This window comes from Rhineura floridana, chromosome 2 (genome assembly GCF_030035675.1).
Source record: "Rhineura floridana isolate rRhiFlo1 chromosome 2, rRhiFlo1.hap2, whole genome shotgun sequence".
In the NCBI taxonomy this organism is placed as follows: domain Eukaryota; kingdom Metazoa; phylum Chordata; class Lepidosauria; order Squamata; family Rhineuridae; genus Rhineura; species Rhineura floridana.
Window position 1 is genome coordinate 125,827,436 of NC_084481.1, and position 19,498 is coordinate 125,846,933.

General features: G+C 41.2%; 1 protein-coding gene across 6 annotated transcripts in view; it reads right to left on the reverse strand.

The window, feature by feature from the left end:
• Positions 1-19,498, reverse strand: part of BTBD10 (BTB domain containing 10) — a 42,808-nt gene that overhangs the window by 9,411 nt on the left and 13,899 nt on the right. The gene's annotated exons all lie outside the window — the stretch shown is intronic.

A 19,498-nucleotide genomic window follows, 5' to 3' on the forward strand; every position in this document is an offset into this window, starting at 1 on the left:
GAAAGTATTTCCTAACCTCAGTAAAATTCTAATATCAACTTCTATTTCTGAAGAGGGAAATTGCTTGTGAGAAAGTTTGAGTCGCTATTGGCAGAACCACTATGGTGCTCACCTCTTTAATAGAAGACTCTGCAGACATCATTGGGGCACAACGAAGAGTATATTCAAAGTGTGTGCTAAATGAAAAGCCATGTCAAATGCCTTTGAAATACTGCTATTTGAAAACAAAACAGTAATTCAAGCTCTTGAGCAAAGTACAATTAAGTTTTAATGATCTATACTATTAAAGTCACATTTGGCCTATCAAACTAAAATTGAAACTCGCTTACAGAAAGGTCAGAGTGTTTTACACAGCTGAAAAATTACAAGGCACTGGAAAAATGCCACATCAGCACACAAGTTACACACCTTCTTCACATGCAAGAGCTGAAGGAAGTCTGTATGATTCCCACTAAACATTCTTGTGCCACAGCCTCTAGCTCCATTCTCACTTCAGGCAATTGTGACATCAGCAGGAGATGAAACAATCTTTCGCAGCTTATTTCCATGCTTGGAGCCTTGGACCATTTCAGGAAGCTTCAAAGCAGGTTCCATTAATATCTACATATTCACACTTCTAATACAGCTACTTCCTTTTGCAATGGTGGTATATAATCTTTGCAGAAAATTCATAGGGATTTAACATTACACATACTAATTATTTCCCATAGCCTCTCCTCTAAAATTTGAGCAGTCAATGGATGTTTTCCCCTTAAAAACTACTAACCTTGTCCACTTCTAATGCAGAAAAGCTTTTTAATAGAGTGCATATTAAACTGGATGAACAATAAAGCTGTAGTCATAAGTACTAAAGCTTGATCAAAATAGGACAGCAATTGCTGCTTGGTACAAAGTCTGGTTGTAAGAATGAAACAATGTAAATAATACCCTATTTGTAATGTAACATAATGTAGTGGTCAGATTTCCACCACTGTTTAGGAAATACATGATATTTTGTGTGTGAGTGAGTGAGTGAGCGAAATCAACTTTTTTTGTTGCCGATTTCAATTGTATAAATTGCATTGATTTAAAATCTATCAACCCCAATAAGGGTACAAGAGCCCAGTGGAACAGACCAAAGGCCTCTCCAGTTCAACATCCTGTTTCTCACAGTGTCAACCAGATGCCTACAGGAAGTCCACAAGCAGGATATGAGGACAACAGCTCACTTTCACTATTGCTCCTCAGCAGCTTGTTCCTGGAGGTAACATTTAGCCATCAAGACTAGCTGTCATCGGTGACCTTATCCTCCATTAAGTTGTCTAAACTCCTTTTAAAGCCACCTAAGTCAGTGGCTATGGAGAATGTTTTAAAAATTCTATTTCTGAGGGAAACTGTTTTATGAGAACGTATAAGGAAATCCACAATATTGAATGTAAAGGATTAACTGTACATAAACTGTCTTGACTTTTGTATACAAGGTGTCAACAGATCAGTAGGTGGCTAACTGATCTGTTGTCACATTACATTGTTTCAATATGGGACATATTTCTGGGAGCGAGGTTCTTTCATTCAGTCAAGTCCATAAACATTCCATCTCATTCCACTGGACCAGAGCAGAGGCCTGATGCTGGGAGAGAATTCCACCCAAATTTAAAATGACTGTCTGCAGGGAGACCCTGCTTGGGCATAAAAAACAGGTCTCAGGTCTTGGTGAAGAGAGTCTGTATGTGCTTGAGAGGGTGTGAAGATTCAACTGAAGGAAGAAGCTGAAGCCAGGCAGAGGACATCTAGGCTCTGAGGCTTTGGAAGCCCAAGAGGAGCCAAGTGCTGAAATCACTGGCTACAGCAGAGGAGGTTTCTGGTGAAGAGTTTGAGGCAGCCCTCAAAGACAGTTCAGAAGCCAAAAGTCAGCTGGGTTGGTGAGTGCCTGAGGCAGCAGAGGTTGCTGGATCTTGGAGAAGACTACAGGAAAAGTCATGATAGAAGCCCCAGAGACTCCAGAGGCAAGAGGTCGTAGACAGTGAAGAGTTCAAGTATATTCCTCGGTACCTAGCTGATGAATGCTAAATGGGTTGCAGTGACTTAAGAAAACTGGCTACAGATTTACACAGAAGGTGATTTGTCACAGTGGCAATCTTGTGGCAATGGATTCTACAGTTCTAACTTTGTACTGTGTGAAGCAATCCTTCCTTTTGTTTATCCCGATTCTCGCACCATTCAATGTCATTGCCACTTACCAGGACAGGGCATGGCGGCAGCGCCAAGGTCAGGGCTGTGAAGACGCACCAGTGAAGCCAATCTAGTGTGCCTCCACAGCCTTGACCTCACCACCACTCTGCCCTACAAAGCAGCAGTGACCAGTGTTGGGGGGAGCGGGTTGCTTCACAGCACTGCCCTAGCCACTTTGCCAAACTGCACGTGGTGAGTTGATTAGCACCGAGTTCTTTGTGTTTCTTGTCCTTTGGTCATATTACCAACACTGAAGCATATCAAGGTCCTCCGTGGCGCAGAGAGGTAAGCGGTGGTAATGCAGCCAAAGCTCTGCTCATGGCCGGAGTTCGATTCCAATGGAAGGAGGAAGTCGAATCTCCGGTAAAAGGGGTTGAGGTCCACTCAGCCTTCCATGAATCCGTGGTCGGTAAAATGAGTACCTGGCATATGCTGGGGGAGTAAAGAAAAGCCGGGGATGGAACTGGCAATCCCACCCCATATATATGGTCTGCCTAGTAAACATCGCAAGACGTCACCCTAAGAGTCGGAAACGACTCGCACTATAAGTGCGGGGACACCTTTACCTTTAAAGCATATCATCATATTAAACTATCTTCATTGGATACCGGGACATCTTTAAAAAACTGCAGAAAACCAGGATCAAAACTGGACAGAACTTGAAATACTTATAATCTGCTAACTGGGAATTTTGTACAAAACAGCCCAAACTAAATTCTCTAACACTCTCACACACACCGTGCCTTGCAAAAGTAATCAGACCCCTGACCACTGCTCTCATATTACTGAATTACAAATGGTACAGTAGGGCCCCACTCATACAGCAGGTAATGTTCCAGACCCTCGACGAAAAGCAAAAACCGCCAGAAAGTGGGGCCCTACCGTATTATATAATACACACTCAGAAACACACACCAGGCAATCCAGGCAATATAGCTGTAGCGCGGGGAGCTCCAGCTGCCGCACTCTAGCTGACAGCAATCAGCTGTAGCGCGAGAGCTCCCCACACACCAGCTCCCCATGCTCCAGCTGATCGCCCCGCTGGCACCGCCGTATTAGCGGAATGCCAAAAAGCAGGGTGCCAAAAAGCAGGGCCCTACTGTACATTGTAATTTCGTTCTGTATATTTTATTTTGAAACACCGAAACTCAAAATCAATTATTGTGAGGTGACATTGGTTTTATGTTGGGAAATATTTGTAAGAAACAAAAAACTGAAACATGTTGCTTGCATAAGTATTCAACCCCTGTGCTGTGGAAGCTCCCAGTTTACACAGATGAAAGCAATTCCCTATCAAGGACACAGTTACCTTACCATTGGCCTCCTCCTGTGAACCATTAAAGTTGCTGTCATATTGTCAGGATAAAACCCCCACTGTTGAAGGATCATTAGTCAGGTTGTGGATCTGAAGGAAAATGAAGACCAAAGAGCATTCTATAGAAGTGAGATTATGCATAGATTAGGAAAAGGGTACAAAATAATATCCAAGTGTTTGGATATCCCAGTGAGCACAGTTGGATCAATAATCAGGAAGTGGAAGTTGCATCACACCACCCAGGCACTGCCAAGAAAAGGTCGTCCCTCAAAACTCAGTGCTCGAACAAGGAGGAGACTTGTGACAGAAGCCACAGAGAGGCCAACAATCTCTGAAAAAGCTACAGAGTTCAGTGGCTGGGAATGGAGTAACGGTGCACCAGTCAACCATATCAAGAGCTCTGCATAACACTGCCTTGTATGGGAGAGTGGCAAGAAAGAAGCCATTACTCAAAAAGTACCATCTGAAAGCACATCTGGAGTTTGCCAGAAAGCATGAGAGTGCCCACCTGCAATGTGGGGAAAGGTTTTGTGGTCAGATGAGACCAAGATAGAGCTTTTTGGAGCCAATCTACCAGGAAGAATGGACCAAAATCCATCCAATACTGTGTGCAAAGCTGGTACATACCTACCACAAAAGATTTACAGCTGTTATTGCAGCTAAAGGTGGCTCTGTTTAATATTTAATGTGTGGGGGTTGAATACTTATGCAAGCAACATGTTTCAGTGTTTTATGTTTCTTACAAACATTTCCCAACATAAAACCAATGTCACCTTACAACAATTGATTTTGAGTTTCAGTGATTCAAAATAAAATATATAAAATGAAATTACAATGTACCATTTGCAATTCAGTAATATGAGAGCATTAATCAGGGTTATGATTACTTTTGCAAGGCACTGTATATATATGTACAAAGATAGAATTAACCCCTCTAAATCACTGATAGCAGCAAGCAACAGCAATCCTGATTTTAATCACAGTAAGTTCTTTTAAACGTTGGACAAAAGAAATCATAATATATGCAAACTGGGGGTCAAACCTGGACACATTAGGAAGTATCAACTCTATAATTTGAACTTTTGCAGATCATACCATACTTGATGGCTAATGAATCAAGATAATCAGTGAACAATTTCTGAGAAGTTTTTTATCTTAACACTCCCACCCCTCCCAAAAAATCCTCTTGTGCCTAAAATTTAAGATTCTTTTAAACTTTCTTTGTGATATTTAATATCAGCTGAGCAGTCATGATGGAGAAATTAACTTTCAAACCAGGCAGCAAATTTGGAAATGTAACCAAAAAAATTAAATTAACTACGTAATGTAAGACAGGCCTGCTTTAAACTAATGACAAGAAGGAATCCAACCTAAGGAAGTTCCTTACCACATGTAATTCCCCTTCTTGAAAATGTCAAAGAGAAGGTTTCTCTGCTTATGATAGACCGGCATAGTCATTGCAAGCTTTTGAAAAAAATATAAATATAGCTACCAAGAAATATCACAGATCTACAGTTACATCTTGATCCATTACTCTTTATTAATCTAAAGATGTGTGAGTGAATTACAATGAATTAATTTAACATATGATTAGTGTGACACAAACATGTTACACAAAGCATTGGAAAGTAATGCCAACCATGTAGGAGAAAAAATATGCATTCTCTCAAAACTAATAAATCTGTTCAAACCTGGGTACTATTTATTATCTACTGGCAAAGGGTTTAGAAAAGGGCAACCAAAATGATCAAGGGGATGGAGCAACTCCCCTATGAGGGAAGGTTGCAGCATTTGGGGCTTTTTAGTTTAGAGGAAAGATGAGTAAAAGGTTACATGATAGAAATATATAAGACTATACATGGCATGGAAAAAGTGCACAGAGAAAAGTTTTTCTCCCTCTCTTATAACATTAGAACTCAGAAACATCCAGTGAAGCTGAATGTTGGAAGATTCAGAACAGACAAAAGAAAGTACTTCTTCACATAGCGTGTAGTTAAACTGTGGAATTCGCTCCCACAAGAGGCAATGACAGCCAACAACTTAGATGGCTTTAAAAAAAGGATCACCTACAAATTATAAGGCTATCATGGTGGCTAATGAGTGATTAGAGTGTTGGACTACGACCTGTGAGACCAGGGTTTGAATCTCCACACAGGGCATTCCTATTTCCACAAGTAGCCTCCACTGGATCAACAGCCTTTCTGTAAATGGGAGGCTTCCTAAGAAGAGGAAAAGAGGAATTCCAACCCTAGAAATTGGAATACTTTTATCAGAAAGCATCAAAGGATCTCATCAAGAAGCAGTGCTTCCTTGTGTCGCCCTCCATGCTATTTCAGAGGGCCCTCCACAGCATATGTTGCAGGGTTTTGGGGGGGACAGACAAGCAGTAAATGCTTCTCTCCCTTCTCTTCATGAGAGCATCCTGTTAGAGGCGTTCCATTCATTAAATTGAACATAGGTGTCATCAGAGTTTGGAAAAGTTACTTTTTTGAACTACAACTCCCATCAGCCCAATCTAGTGGCCATGCTGTCTGGGGCTGATGGGAGTTGTAGTTCAAAAAAGTAACTTTTCCAAGCTCTGGGTGTCATATTTATAACTGTTAATTTGGCTCTGAACATAAGAGCAGCTTGCTGGATCAGGCCAGTGGCCCAGCACATCTAGTCCAGCATCCTGGTCTCACAGTGCCTAATCAGATGTCTATGGGAAGCCCACAAGCAAGACCTGAGCGCAAGAGCACTCTCTCCTCTTGCAGTTTCCATCAACTGGTATTCAGAAGCATACTGCCTCCGATTGTGGAGGCAGAGCACAGCCACCATGAAATGGAAATGGACTGCCTTCAAGTCGACTCTGACTTATGGCGACCCTATGAATAGGGTTTTCATGGTAAGTGGTATTCAGAGGGGGTTTACCATTGCCTTCCTCTGAGGCTGAGAGGCAGCGACTGGCCCAAGGTCACCCAGTGAGCTTCATGGCTGTGTGGGGATTCGAACCCTGGTCTCCTAGGTCGTAATCCAACACTCTAACCACTACGTCACACTGGCTCTCTATCAAGTGTGAAGCATCTCTCAAAAACTGACTGACTGCTCACAGAAAACTGCCACAGGATAAAGGTACCCCAGACCCAGCTGAAAAGATAGCTAGAAGGAACGTGGGGAACATCCTACACATATTGAAAAACCTTTTCAAATTGTGCAAGATATGGGGGAGGAGAGAGAAAGAGTAGTTTTCTATGTCATTCAAATGCGTGCCAGAAGAAGTTTATAATCAGGAGTGGGGAACCTCAGGCTGGGGGGGGGGGACACGGCCCTCCATGCTTCTCTATCTGGCTTTTGGGTCTGTCCCAAGACCACACCTCATCCCAACCATGCTCCTCTCTGTCTCTGGTTCACACTCTCCTTAAGTGCTTTTGCTTGGCTAAAATGTGTCTCTGAACTCTGGCACCTCTTGATTGCCTGAACAGAAAAGGGTCAGTGAGCGTGTGCAGAAGCTAGCCTATTTGTTGCTCCACCCACTTTTGCCTCTGGTTCAGCGTGGGGGCATGCAGACCCCCAAAAGGTTGCCCAAAAGATAATGCTTGGGCTCAAAAAAGTACCCTACCCGTTATAGATGGAGAAAAAGTTGGTGCTACATTGTGTTTTTATTACTGCCCTTCCCTTCACTGCCTGCTAAGTTGCTTTTCTGAAAGTCATTTTCCAAATCTATAAGCAGCTTAAAAAGACAAGAGTGAACATTAGTGAAAGAAATATATCTCCAACTCTAGCTGCGAAAAAGAAAAAAGGAGAAAACATCGCACATAGTTTAGCCAAGGGACGTGTAGTTCCATAGCAGCGTTAAATCAAGATTATACAGCCACAACATTGGCTGTATACTATACTATAGCCAGTGTGGATTTTTCACATTCCGCAATGTTAAATTGAAAATACCCCCCAAGCCATTCTGATGCTTCCCATAAGCTCATTTCAAAACAAAACCTTACAAATCTTAGAGTCCTGAACTCAAACACTTGCTTAACAACCCTCTAAATTTTCATGGCGATACATAAAACAGTCAGAGAGAATCAAGAGTTCAAAGTCTAAAAACAGAGAGAAAAAACCCAGAGCCCTTTTGGACTTTTTTCTGTCAGAGTTCTCATAATATGTTGAAATTCATTAAAAATCAGCCATGTTCACAGAGTACCTGTAATCCTAATACTGACCTTGCCCCATACTCTGACCTTCATCTTCTGCAGTTTAAAAGTTAAAAAAATGCCTGACTGATTTTTAACTAATTTAAGAAATTTTGACTGGCCAGCCTATGATAACGCGGGGCATGCTCAGTAAGAACCAACTGTCAGTATTCTAAAAAGCCTCACAGCTTCTGGGCTTGCCTAATCAGGGGGGCCCAACCACACTAGACATTGATTTCACTTGAGACAGTCGTGGCTTCCCTCAGAGAATCCTGGGAAGTGTCATTTGTGAAGGATGTTGAGAGGAGACTCCTGTTCCACTGAGAGTGTTTCAGTGGCCAGACTGGTTTAACAGTCAGCCACTCTGACTGAAGGTCTGTGAGGGGAACAGGGCATCTCCTAGCAACTCTCAGCACCCTTCACTAACTACACTTCCCAGGATTCTTTGAGAGAAACCATGACTGTCCAAAGTGAAATAAAGGCCTGGTGTGGATGTGGCCAGGGACAGCTTTAGTTTAAATTTGGGTAGGAGGCTACATGTGCCTGCTGTAGAATAAAAAGGTGGGAGAAACGCTGAAAAACAATGATACTGTTCACAATATTTTCCTTTTGGAAAAGGGCTTCCCTTCTGCCCAGTGTCCACCTACCCAATCTCCTCCTCCTCCCCCCTGCCCCTCCCCCAGCTCAGTGTTGGACTACGACCTGGGAGACCAGGGTTCAAATTCCCACACAGCCATGAAGCTGACTGGGTGACCTTGGGCCAGTCACTACCTCTCAGAGAGCCTCAGAGGAAGGCAATGGTAAAACCACCTCTGAATAATGTTTACCATGAAAACCCTATTCATAGGTTCAACATAAGTCGGCATCGACTTGAAGGCAGTCCACTTCCATTTTCAAACATGATTGCACAGGAATAAATCCCACTGAACTCAAAAAGTATGCAAACAATCAAACCCATCCTCCCTTCTCCCTCCTATCCCCTCCCTCTTGCCCCTTCCCTCCCCCTTCCTTCACCCCTCCCTCCCCATCCCCATCCCCTTCCAATACCCTCCTTTCCCTTTCCCTTCCCCCTCCTCCCCCTCCCCTTTCTCCTCCCCATGGTCAGTTTTGCCTATCTTAAGCATGATTGCATGGAAGTAAATACCATTGAACTCTATAAGCATGCAAATGATCAAACCTGCCCTCCCCCCTTCCTTTGCCCCCCTCCAATAAGCTCCTTCCCCTTCCCCCTCCCCCATGGTCAGTTTTTCCTAGCCTAAGCATAATTGCATAGGAGTAAATCCCATTGAACTCAATAAGCATGCAAATGATCAGACCTGCTTTTCCCCTCCTTCCCCTCTCCTCTCCTCCCCTCTTCCTTCTTCCTCCTCCCTTGCCCACTCCAGCCCTCCCTCCCTCCCTCCCTCCCTCCCCCCAGTCAGTTTTACCTATCCTAAGCATGATTGCACGGGAGTAAATCGCACTGAATTCAAAAAACATGCAAATGATCATACCTGTCCTTCTCCCCTCCCCCTCCTGCCTGCTCCCATCCCAGTCCTCTCCTCTGCATTTCCTCCCCTCCCTCCTCCTCCTCTTCCCCTCCCCATCCCCTGTGGTCAATTTCCCCTATCCTAAGCATGATTACAGGGGAGTAAATCCCACTTAACTCAATAAGCATGCAAATAATCAATCCATTCTCAGCAAACTTCCACAGGATCCCATTTCTTACCTCACAGATTAAAAAGCAGGGAAATTCACTAATAGGCAAAAAACCTTGCGGTTTAAGAACATAGCTATAGCCCACAGATATTTCTATCAAACTTTAAAAAGCAGGGAAATTGGGCAGCTATAGTGAATGCACCAAGGGAGCAAGAGACCTGACCTCCTCTCTGAGATATTGTACTGCCCTACAACTTTGTCAAAATGCCAACACCATTTGGGTTGGTCTTTCACAGTCCAATCCACTTGCTGTGTAGCTTGGAAGAATTTGGTAACATAGCTACGTTCTTAAATCGCAAGGTTTATTGCCTATTAGTGAATTTTACACCTATTTCTAGAATAAGTTTTTGCTTTTCCCATAAAGACCAGCTCTGTGAAACAGCAATTCTTCACAACCCTCTGAATAAAATACTGTCGTCTTCAGCGGTTTTCACAAACAAGCCCAGTTTATACATATTAAAACGTGGAAATCTCTATTGTAAGTAGGTACAACAGGAAGCATGGGAGATGACTCACATAATACGCTTCCGTCTTAAGCAGCCTGAAACACTAGAACAGAAAGTAATCATGCCACTAGAGTTTTATTCTGAACAAAAATAAGACAAAATAAACATCTCCACATATTTTTAAAGGTATAGTGGTTAAGGTGTTGGACTACGACCTGGGAGAACAGGGTTCGAATCCCCACATAGCCATGAAGCTCATTGGGTGACCTTGGGCCAGTCACTGCCTCTCAGCCTCATGAAAACCCTATTCATAGGGTCGCCGTAAGTCAGAATCGACTTGAAGGCAGTACATTTACATTTTACAATAAAGGAAAAGCCTGTGTATTTTGGGGAGGAACATCTAAACTATGCCTTCAAACTAATTTAATTTAGGTGTTACACTGAAAATATTCTTCAAAGAATATGTCATATGTGCACTGATGATAATAACAGCAGACATTTGTTTCAGAAATTTATACAAAAAGATTACACAGGCAAACAACATTGAAACAATAGCACTAATTAAAATGTGAAGCTGATCTGAGAGCACTATTCAATTCCCTCTTCCCTGCTGGGCTTTGAAGCTAGCCCATAAGACTTTACTCCAGAATCCTTTGCTTTGCCAAATTCTACCTGATCTCTAGAGAAGCACTTAGTTGCCTATGCCCCTGCCAGTCTCAGCTCTAGGTTGCTGTTGTTATGTGCCTTCAAGTCAATTACAACTTACGGCGACCCTATGAATCAGTGACCTCTGTTATAAACCACCCTGTTCAGATCTTGTAAGTTCAGGTCTGCGGCTTCCTTTATGGAATCAATCCATCTCTGGTTTGGTCTTCCTCTTTTTCTGCTTCCTTCTGTTTTTCCCACCATAGTTGTCTTTTCTAGTGAATCATGTCTTCTCATGATGTGTCCAAAGTATGATAACCTCAGTTTCATATTATAGCTTCTAATGATAGTCTGGTTTAATTTGTTCTAACATCCAATTATTTCTCTTTTTCATGGTCCATGGTATCTGCAAAGCTCTCCTCTAACACATTTCAAATGAGTAGATTTTTCTCTTATCCCCTTTTTTCATAGTCCAACTCTCACATCCATACATAGAGATCGGGAATACCATGGTCTGAATGATCCTGACTTTAGTGTTCTTTGCATTTGAGGACCTTTTCTAGTTGTCTCATAGCTGCGCTCCCCAGTCCTAGCCTTCTTCTAATTTATTGGCTATTGTCTCTATTTTGGTTAATGACTGTGCCAAGGTATTGATAATCCTGGACAAGTTCAATGTCCTCGTTGTCAACTTTAAAGTTACATAAATCTTCTGTTGTCATTACTTTAGTCTTCTTGATGTTCAGCTGTAGTCCTGTTTTTGTACTTTCCTCTTGAACTTTCAACAGCATTCATTTCAAATCATTACTGGTTTCTGCTAGAAGTATGGTATCGTCTGCATATCTTAAATCATTGATATTTCTCCCTCCAACTTTCACACTTCCTTCATCCTGATCCAATCCTGCTTTCCGTATGATATGTTCTGCATATAGATTAAATTCTGTCCCATACTTTATTGCACCGATTTTGCTACAAAGCAGTAGCAAAGTGGATCCAGTAGGATCCACACGTAAGGCTTCAGAGAGATCCACTGTGTTTGAGCAGTTCTTTTCAATCTCTTCTGGGAGGAAGGACAGAATATAAATGTATTTATTGTACTTATACACTGTGCTTGTTTTATCTTTTATGTACACCGCCCAGAGAGCCTTCGGGGCGGTATATAAATAAAATAAAATAAAATAAAATAAATAAATAAATAAATAAAATAAGAATGAGAGAGCAGCTTCACTCACTCCTGAATCTCCAAGAAATTATTTTCATTGGGAAGAGGAGAAATGAAGTAAATCAGTATGCATTGAGTGTTGGCAGCAATGACCCGAAGAATAGCGGGAATGGACAGGTCCTCTCCTTTGAGAAGTGCTTGCTACTTACGAGGTAACAGTGCAATCCCTGTACGCCAAAGGAACAGTCTGAAACTTCAAGTGGTACCTATGCAATTCTGTGCAGAGACAGAAAGGCGTGCACGCACACGCACACTCCACCGACTGCAAACCTTTTCCTGTGGACCAGGGATGCTCAAGAAAGACATGGGCTGTGGGGGGGGGGGCTGCCATTGGGGAAAAGTGTATGGAGGCAACTCCCAGCAAGCTCTCTCTACCCAGTTTTCCACAACTGCCCTTGCCAATGCAACGGCAAGAGCCGTTAGGCTTAGGGCGGTATATAAATAAAATAAAATAAATAAATAAAATCCCCCCACCTCACATTGCAGGCCTTTCTTGAGGGCACATTAGGCAGCAGTGGGGAGGAAATGCAGTGAATTTTCCCTACATGAGCATCCCTGCATTCGCAGAGCACTGGATGCCATCATTTATTCTTAACTTCTCATGCTGAACACAAGCTGGTTTTCAGAGTGCTACATCACTTTCCATGAAGCAGCCTCTGCATTCTGTATACACTCTGAAGTAGTACTAGACTTACGTGAATTGGTTTGTATAATACACAGCAATGCACTTACTACATGCACAGTGATGCGGGGTGGGAAAGTTTTCAATACTATATTTTTCTATGTAAAATGTTCAATTTTTAGAAATACATTGTCTCATTAATCAGTAACAAATCAAACTGGGCAACTGGAATGTATACCATATCAGTCAAATCTAAAATCAAAGTTGTAATTAACTTTTAGGTGACTACTCCTACTATAATTAGAGTATTAACAGTTGTCAATGCCTTCATTTTTTTTCCTTAAAATAAAAAATAAATCTGAGTTTACTACTGAATTGAAAGGACTTGAAAATAAAATATTTCTTAATAAAAATAACTTTCCAATTGAAAATTGGTAAATTGTTTGAATATTAATAGTTAAACACAGGAAGACAATTTGTTGATTCTTTACCCCCATCCGTCACATCAAATATTTCAGTTCGATTACTTTTGCCTATTGAAAAAAGCAATATATTTATATACTTAAATTAATCTGGCACATTTTAGCTTTGCTTGCTAAATATCAGGCAAATCTCAACTGATTTTGGGCTGCTAACATAATTCTTTGTAAGCCTGCACAGGTATGGCTAACCTGCCAGTTAGAGGGCCTGACCTGGTCCTCCAAGCTTTTCTGCCCCCCCCCCAAAGATCCCACCAATTTTGATGACAGACACCAAAAGAAAAATAGATACAGCACTGAGAAGGGCAGAGTCCCAGTCTTCTCACAGAAATGCAATTCACCTCTCCCAAGTTATCAGATTGATCATTTGAACAAAGAAGGGGCTGTGAGCCTCTATGTGTGCCTGTGTGGGCACACATGTGAGTGTGGGGTGGCCACACTGTCCACTGGCATGCAGCAATCCGAAGGTTGGCCAAGGATAAATGCACCTCTCAGGTAAAAAAAAAAGGTTAGCCATGACATTTTAACATCTGGAGTAAAGATTACTGCACAAACCTGATAATCTGAGTGGGTCATAAATCCTCAATTTCTATACACTTGGAAAGCCAAGACTTTAATCACACAACATTGGTACTATATAGAACCCTCTCAAAATTGTTTATATATGGCAACTGTTCCAAGCCATTCACATTTAGCAGCCTGCAACATGAATGGATGACTCCACACTATTTGTTTCCATACAACAGCACACCACATATAGCAACTGTTTGTTGCAAGTCACTGCATACAAAATATTGATATACACAGAGCACATACTATATATGTAACTTTAAGAAGCTCTGCACAGTGCAGTTGGGCCTCAGTTTCAAGCTAATCAGAACATCTAAAAAAAATTGAATTCCATAAGTTACTTTAGTGTGTAAAACATTGATTTCCTTAATATTTTAGACTACTTCATATGATGATCTTCACTACAAAAATTAATGCACCTATCATATGTGATATAAGATATTCAAGCCAAGAAAAAAATAAAACAATTCTTCAAACAAGCTACAATAGTTTATACTACACACAACTCTAAAGGAGTTGAAAAGCAACATGTTAAAACTACAGATTTAAGAAGCATGATACATTTTCATATTGTTAAGTAGTGTATAGTGACTGACAACAATGAAAAAACAGGACAATGATAAGAAAAGTCAAATTTTAGCCTACTTTTTATAGAAATGCTAACTCTTTCAAAGTCACACTATCTGAATCTTTTTATTTTTCTGATAAAATGACTGACTAGATTTCAAATTAAAAATATTACACCTGCAAAAGCTTTTGTCTACAAATCTTTCAAATAAAATATTCTTCCTTGGACTAGAAATGCAAACATTCAACCAAAAAAACTTAAAAATAGCCCCTTCTGAGAAATTGTATTTATGTGCATTTTCAAGTTCCAATTCCTCTTAAGTTAAGCTACAGAAATGCATTTTAAGACCTTGACAATAACATTTCTCTTTATATTACAGCCTTTCCTTTAGACACAACCCACAAACACACCTGCTCTTTGTCATATCAGACATTTAAAGAGATCAGACTACACAAAGGACAGTTCGTCTCCTTTGCGTATTTCTGTCACCCACGAGATTATTAATGGATACGCACCTGCATTTTGCATAGAACAGGGAAGAAACACAAAAACATGGGGAAAATATTGATACCAAAGTACAAAGGAAATCAGCTCCCTTCCAGGCAGAAGATTTGGAAGCCAGCTCAGCATCCTTTGGCATTACTTGCTAAGTTCAGCATATTTGCTGTTTCCATTCTCCTCTCTGTACTCCGTTGCAGCATTAGCTTGCCTCACTTTCTAGCATCCTGTTTTCCTCTCACCCTCAAGAGTAACAATTCTGTTACAGCTATTCAGTCCATTAAGCGCTCAGAGACGCAAGCCCCTTAGATATTAATTCAATTCATTTTCTCACAGCCACTGACTCAGCCGTGCACAGTGCAGTACTGACGTCTGACCTCGCAGCCTCCTGTAAGCTGAATTCATGCTTACCATTTCCTCATATCTGAGCAACCATTGGCTAGCAAAGTTGATGGACGGTTTAAGGAACGCATAAGAGAAAAGCTGTTTGGTATATTGCCAAGTGCCATCTGTGAAGCTATTTCTAGTCCTGCCAGCCTGTTGGGTTTCAATAAACTAACAAAATATGAAAAGATTTATTCTGTCACACATTTTTCATGTCTGACTTTATAGCCTTTCAAGGCAATACAAACTATCAAACGGCTTCACTTGGGATCTTGCAGATATTTAAAGGCTATATAGAGCCACTATATAGGGGAGAAAGACAACAGTCAAGATAACTCAGGCTAAAAAACTACACATGCAAAATAAGCAAAAGCCACTTTAACGGCTCTAAACATAGCATTTCTTCCAAAACTCACATTTTTAATCAGTTACACCATTACAAACCAGGCTCTAGGTCATTGATTTGAGGTCTGATCCAGAAGTGCTCTTCTTACATTCATACGTTATGAAATAAACAAGGCAAATAAATATTTAGCTCTTTCTTACTCCAGCAAGTAGACTGCAGCCTATGAGAGCTTGTGCCCCTCATAATAGCTTTTGCTAATATCTAAGGTGACACATGAGCTCAAATGTTTTATTCGCCATTTTGTTTGTTTGTGTCTGAATCAAACAGCTTCCACGAATGTGGTCCCCTATGGTACGGTTAGTTTTTGCACTCTGCTTTTCTGCATGCCTTATTCAAGACTTTTGGTGTAACAGAACAACTGTCTGCATACCCCGTGTGTCCAAACAGTCTATAAAAGGGGATGATGCCATAGTTTATGGCAGAGTAAGTAAGCAGAGTAAGATGCATGTGGGGAAGCTGAAAATACAAGATGCAATTTGAATAAAGATATTCCACGGGGCTAGCCCTTACAGGTGTTGAAAAAAGAGAACACAAGAGCAGCATTTCTGTCAACCTCTTCCAACACTATCATTATTATTAGGATGTGGCTTCCAGTAAGGGGTGCAAGACTTATTCAACACAGCTCCATTTCCCCTTGAAGCTACTCGTATTCATTATATGTAGCTATAACGGTTGCCTCCCACCCACAACTAAATGGTTGAAAATATACACAATTTTGTACTGAGATTAATAAACAAACAAGTAGTGATCCTTGTTCTCTTTTGAAAGTATTCCCCAAAGGTACACTCTTAACACTAAAGTCAGTTACCTATTAGCTCTTATTAATATAATACCGCTTTAGTCATATTTTTCTAACTTGATTTGTTACAACAGAATTTTCCTTTATAGAACTCATAACAAAATAACTGCTTACAGTTCAATCTTATGGACTAAATACACTCTTAGCAGGCCTGATAAGAACATAAGAACATAAGAAGAGCCTGCTGGATCAGGCCAGTGGCCCATCTAGTCCAGCATCCTGTTCTCACAGTGGCCAACCAGGTGCCTGGGGGAAGCCCGCAAGCAGGACCCGACTGCAAGAACACTCTCCCCTCCTGAGGCTTCCGGCAACTGGTTTTCAGAAGCATGCTGCCTCTGACTAGGGTGGCAGAGCACAGCCATCACAGCTAGTAGCCATTGATAGCCCTGTCCTCCATGAATTTGTCTAATCTTCTTTTAAAGCCATCCAAGCTGGTGGCCATTACTGCATCTTGTGGGAGCAAATTACATAGTTTAACTATGCGCTGAGTAAAGAAGTACTTCCTTTTGTCTGTCCTGAATCTTCCAACATTCAGCTTCTTTGAATGTCCACGAGTTCTAGTATTATGAGAGAGGGAGAAGAACTTTTCTCTATCCACTTTCTCAATGCCATGCATAATTTTATACACTTCTATCATGTCTCCTCTGACCCGCCTTTTCTCTAAACTAAAAAGCCCCAAATGCTGCAACCTTTCCTCGTAAGGGAGTCGCTCCATCCCCTTGATCATTCTGGTTGCCCTCTTCTGAACCTTTTCCAACTCTATAATATCCTTTTTGAGATGGGCGACCAGAACTGTACACAGTATTCCAAATGCGGCCGCACCATAGATTTATACAACGGCATGATGATATCGGCTGTTTTATTTTCAATACCTTTCCTAATTATCGCTAGCATGGAATTTGCCTTTTTCACAGCTGCCGCACACTGGGTCGACATTTTCATCGTGCTGTCCACTACAACCCCGAGGTCTCTCTCCTGGTCGGTCACCGCCAGTTCAGATCCCATGAGCGTATATGTGAAATTCAGATTTTTTGCTCCAATATGCATAATTTTACACTTGTTTATATTGAATTGCATTTGCCATTTTTCTGCCCATTCACTCAGTTCGGAGAGGTCTTTTTGGAGCGCAATCCCTTTTTGTTTTAACAACCCTGAACAATTTAGTGTCATCAGCAAACTTGGCCACTTCACTGCTCACTCCTAATTCTAGGTCATTAATGAACAAGTTGAAAAGTACAGGTCCCAATACCGATCCTTGAGGGACTCCACTTTCTACAGCCCTCCATTGGGAGAACTGTCCGTTTATTCCTACTCTCTGCTTTCTGCTTCTTAACCAATTTCTTATCCACAAGAGGACCTCTCCTCCTATTCCATGACTGCTAAGCTTCCTCAGAAGCCTTTGGTGAGGTACCTTGTCAAACGCTTTTTGAAAGTCTAAGTACACTATGTCCACTGGATCACCTCTATCTATATGCTTGTTGACACTCTCAAAGAATTCTAATAGGTTACTGAGACAGGACTTTCCCTTGCAGAAGCCATGCTGGCTCTGCTTCAGCAAGGCTTGTTCTTCTATGTGCTTAGTTAATCTAGCTTTAATAATACTTTCTACCAGTTTTCCAGGGACAGAAGTTAAGCTAACTGGCCTGTAATTTCCGGGATCCCCTCTGGATCCCTTTTTGAAGATTGGCGTTACATTTGCCACTTTCCAATCCTCAGGCACGCAGGAGGACCCAAGGGACAAGTTACATATTTTAGTTAGCAGATCAGCAACTTCACCTTTGAGTTCTTTGAGAACTCTCGGGTGGATGCCATCCGGGCCCGATGATTTGTCAGTTTTTATATTGTCCATTAAGCTTAGAACTTCCTCTCTCGTTACCACTATTTGTCTCAGTTCCTCAGAATCCCTTCCTGCAAATGTTAGTTCAGGTTCAGGGATCTGCCCTATATCTTCCACTGTGAAGACAGATGCAAAGAATTCATTTAGCTTCTCTGCAATCTCCTTATCGTTCTTTAGTACACCTTTGACTCCCTTATCATCCAAGGGTCCAATTGTCTCCCTAGATGGTCTCCTGCTTTGAATGTATTTATAGAATTTTTTGTTGTTGGTTTTTATGTTCTTAGCAATGTGCTCCTCAAATTCTTTTTTAGCATCCCTTATTGTCTTCTTGCATTTCTTTTGCCAGAGTTTGTGTTCTTTTTTATTTTCTTCATTCGGACAAGACTTCCATTTTTTGAAGGAAGACTTTGTTGGTCAGTGCTCTACAGACTTTTTGCCTCTAAGAGCTTCCTTGACTTTGCTCGTTAACCATGCTGGCATCTTCTTGGCCCTGGCGGTACCTTTTCTGATCTGCGGTATGCACTCCAGTTGAGCTTCTAATATAGTGTTTTTAAACAACTTCCAAGCATTTTTGAGTGATGTGACCCTCTGGACTTTGTTTTTCAGCTTTCTTTTTACCAATCCCCTCATTTTTGTGAAGTTTCCTCTTTTGAAGTCAAATGTGACCGTGTTGGATTTTCTTGGCAATTGGCCAGTTACATGTATGTTTAATTTAATAGCACTGTGGTCACTGCTCCCAATCGGTTCAACAACACTTACATCTCGCACCAGGTCCCGGTCCCCACTGAGGATTAAGTCCAGGGTTGCCATCCCTCTGGTTGGTTCCATGACCAACTGGTCATGTCCTAGCATGATGCTTTTCAGATCTTTCAATATGGCCTAGCATGTACATAAAGCTCATGTTCTTAATGTGGATAGGTGATCAGGGAGACCTCTATCTCCACCTCTCACCTATACAAATACCCCTTCACTTCCCTTGTGGTTTTTTTTACACGTGTCAAATTTAACAAAGAAAAAACAGAAAAGGAAAAAACAAGAAAAAAGGAAAAGAAAAAAATCCCCGTTAACAATTAGCACTGTCAGCTCACTTTGAGAGTACAATAGCCATCAGTACTTTCATTTAAAATTAAGCATGTAAATCTTACAAGACTGGGCTCCTGCTGGGAGGTAGGGCAGGATATAAATAAAATAATAAATAAATAAAATAAGTCTTCCTGATATCCAAATAGTATCCACATGAGATTGGTGTTTGTAAAAGAATATATCTAAATGTAGGGAGGGTGGTAAGGTACTCAGACCATTGCATAACGGACAGTGACTGTTTATCCTTCCAGGCACAAATTATGTCTCTTGTCAAACATAAGGGCTCACAAAATCCACTTTTGTTGTCCTGCTGTTAATCCCCACACTATAGAAATATAATTTAAAAGTACATGAACATGTGCAAATATCAAGGATTCTACCAATACAGAACTGATACGGACAACAACTTCAGACTAAAAAGAATATATCACTGGACATGCCCACACCATATGCCTCAACATATTAGACAGTGCATTCCTATACAGACGTTTTAGAGTCCAATGTACCAAAACATCCATTTTTGCTGGATCAATCTCAATTTCAAATCTAAAG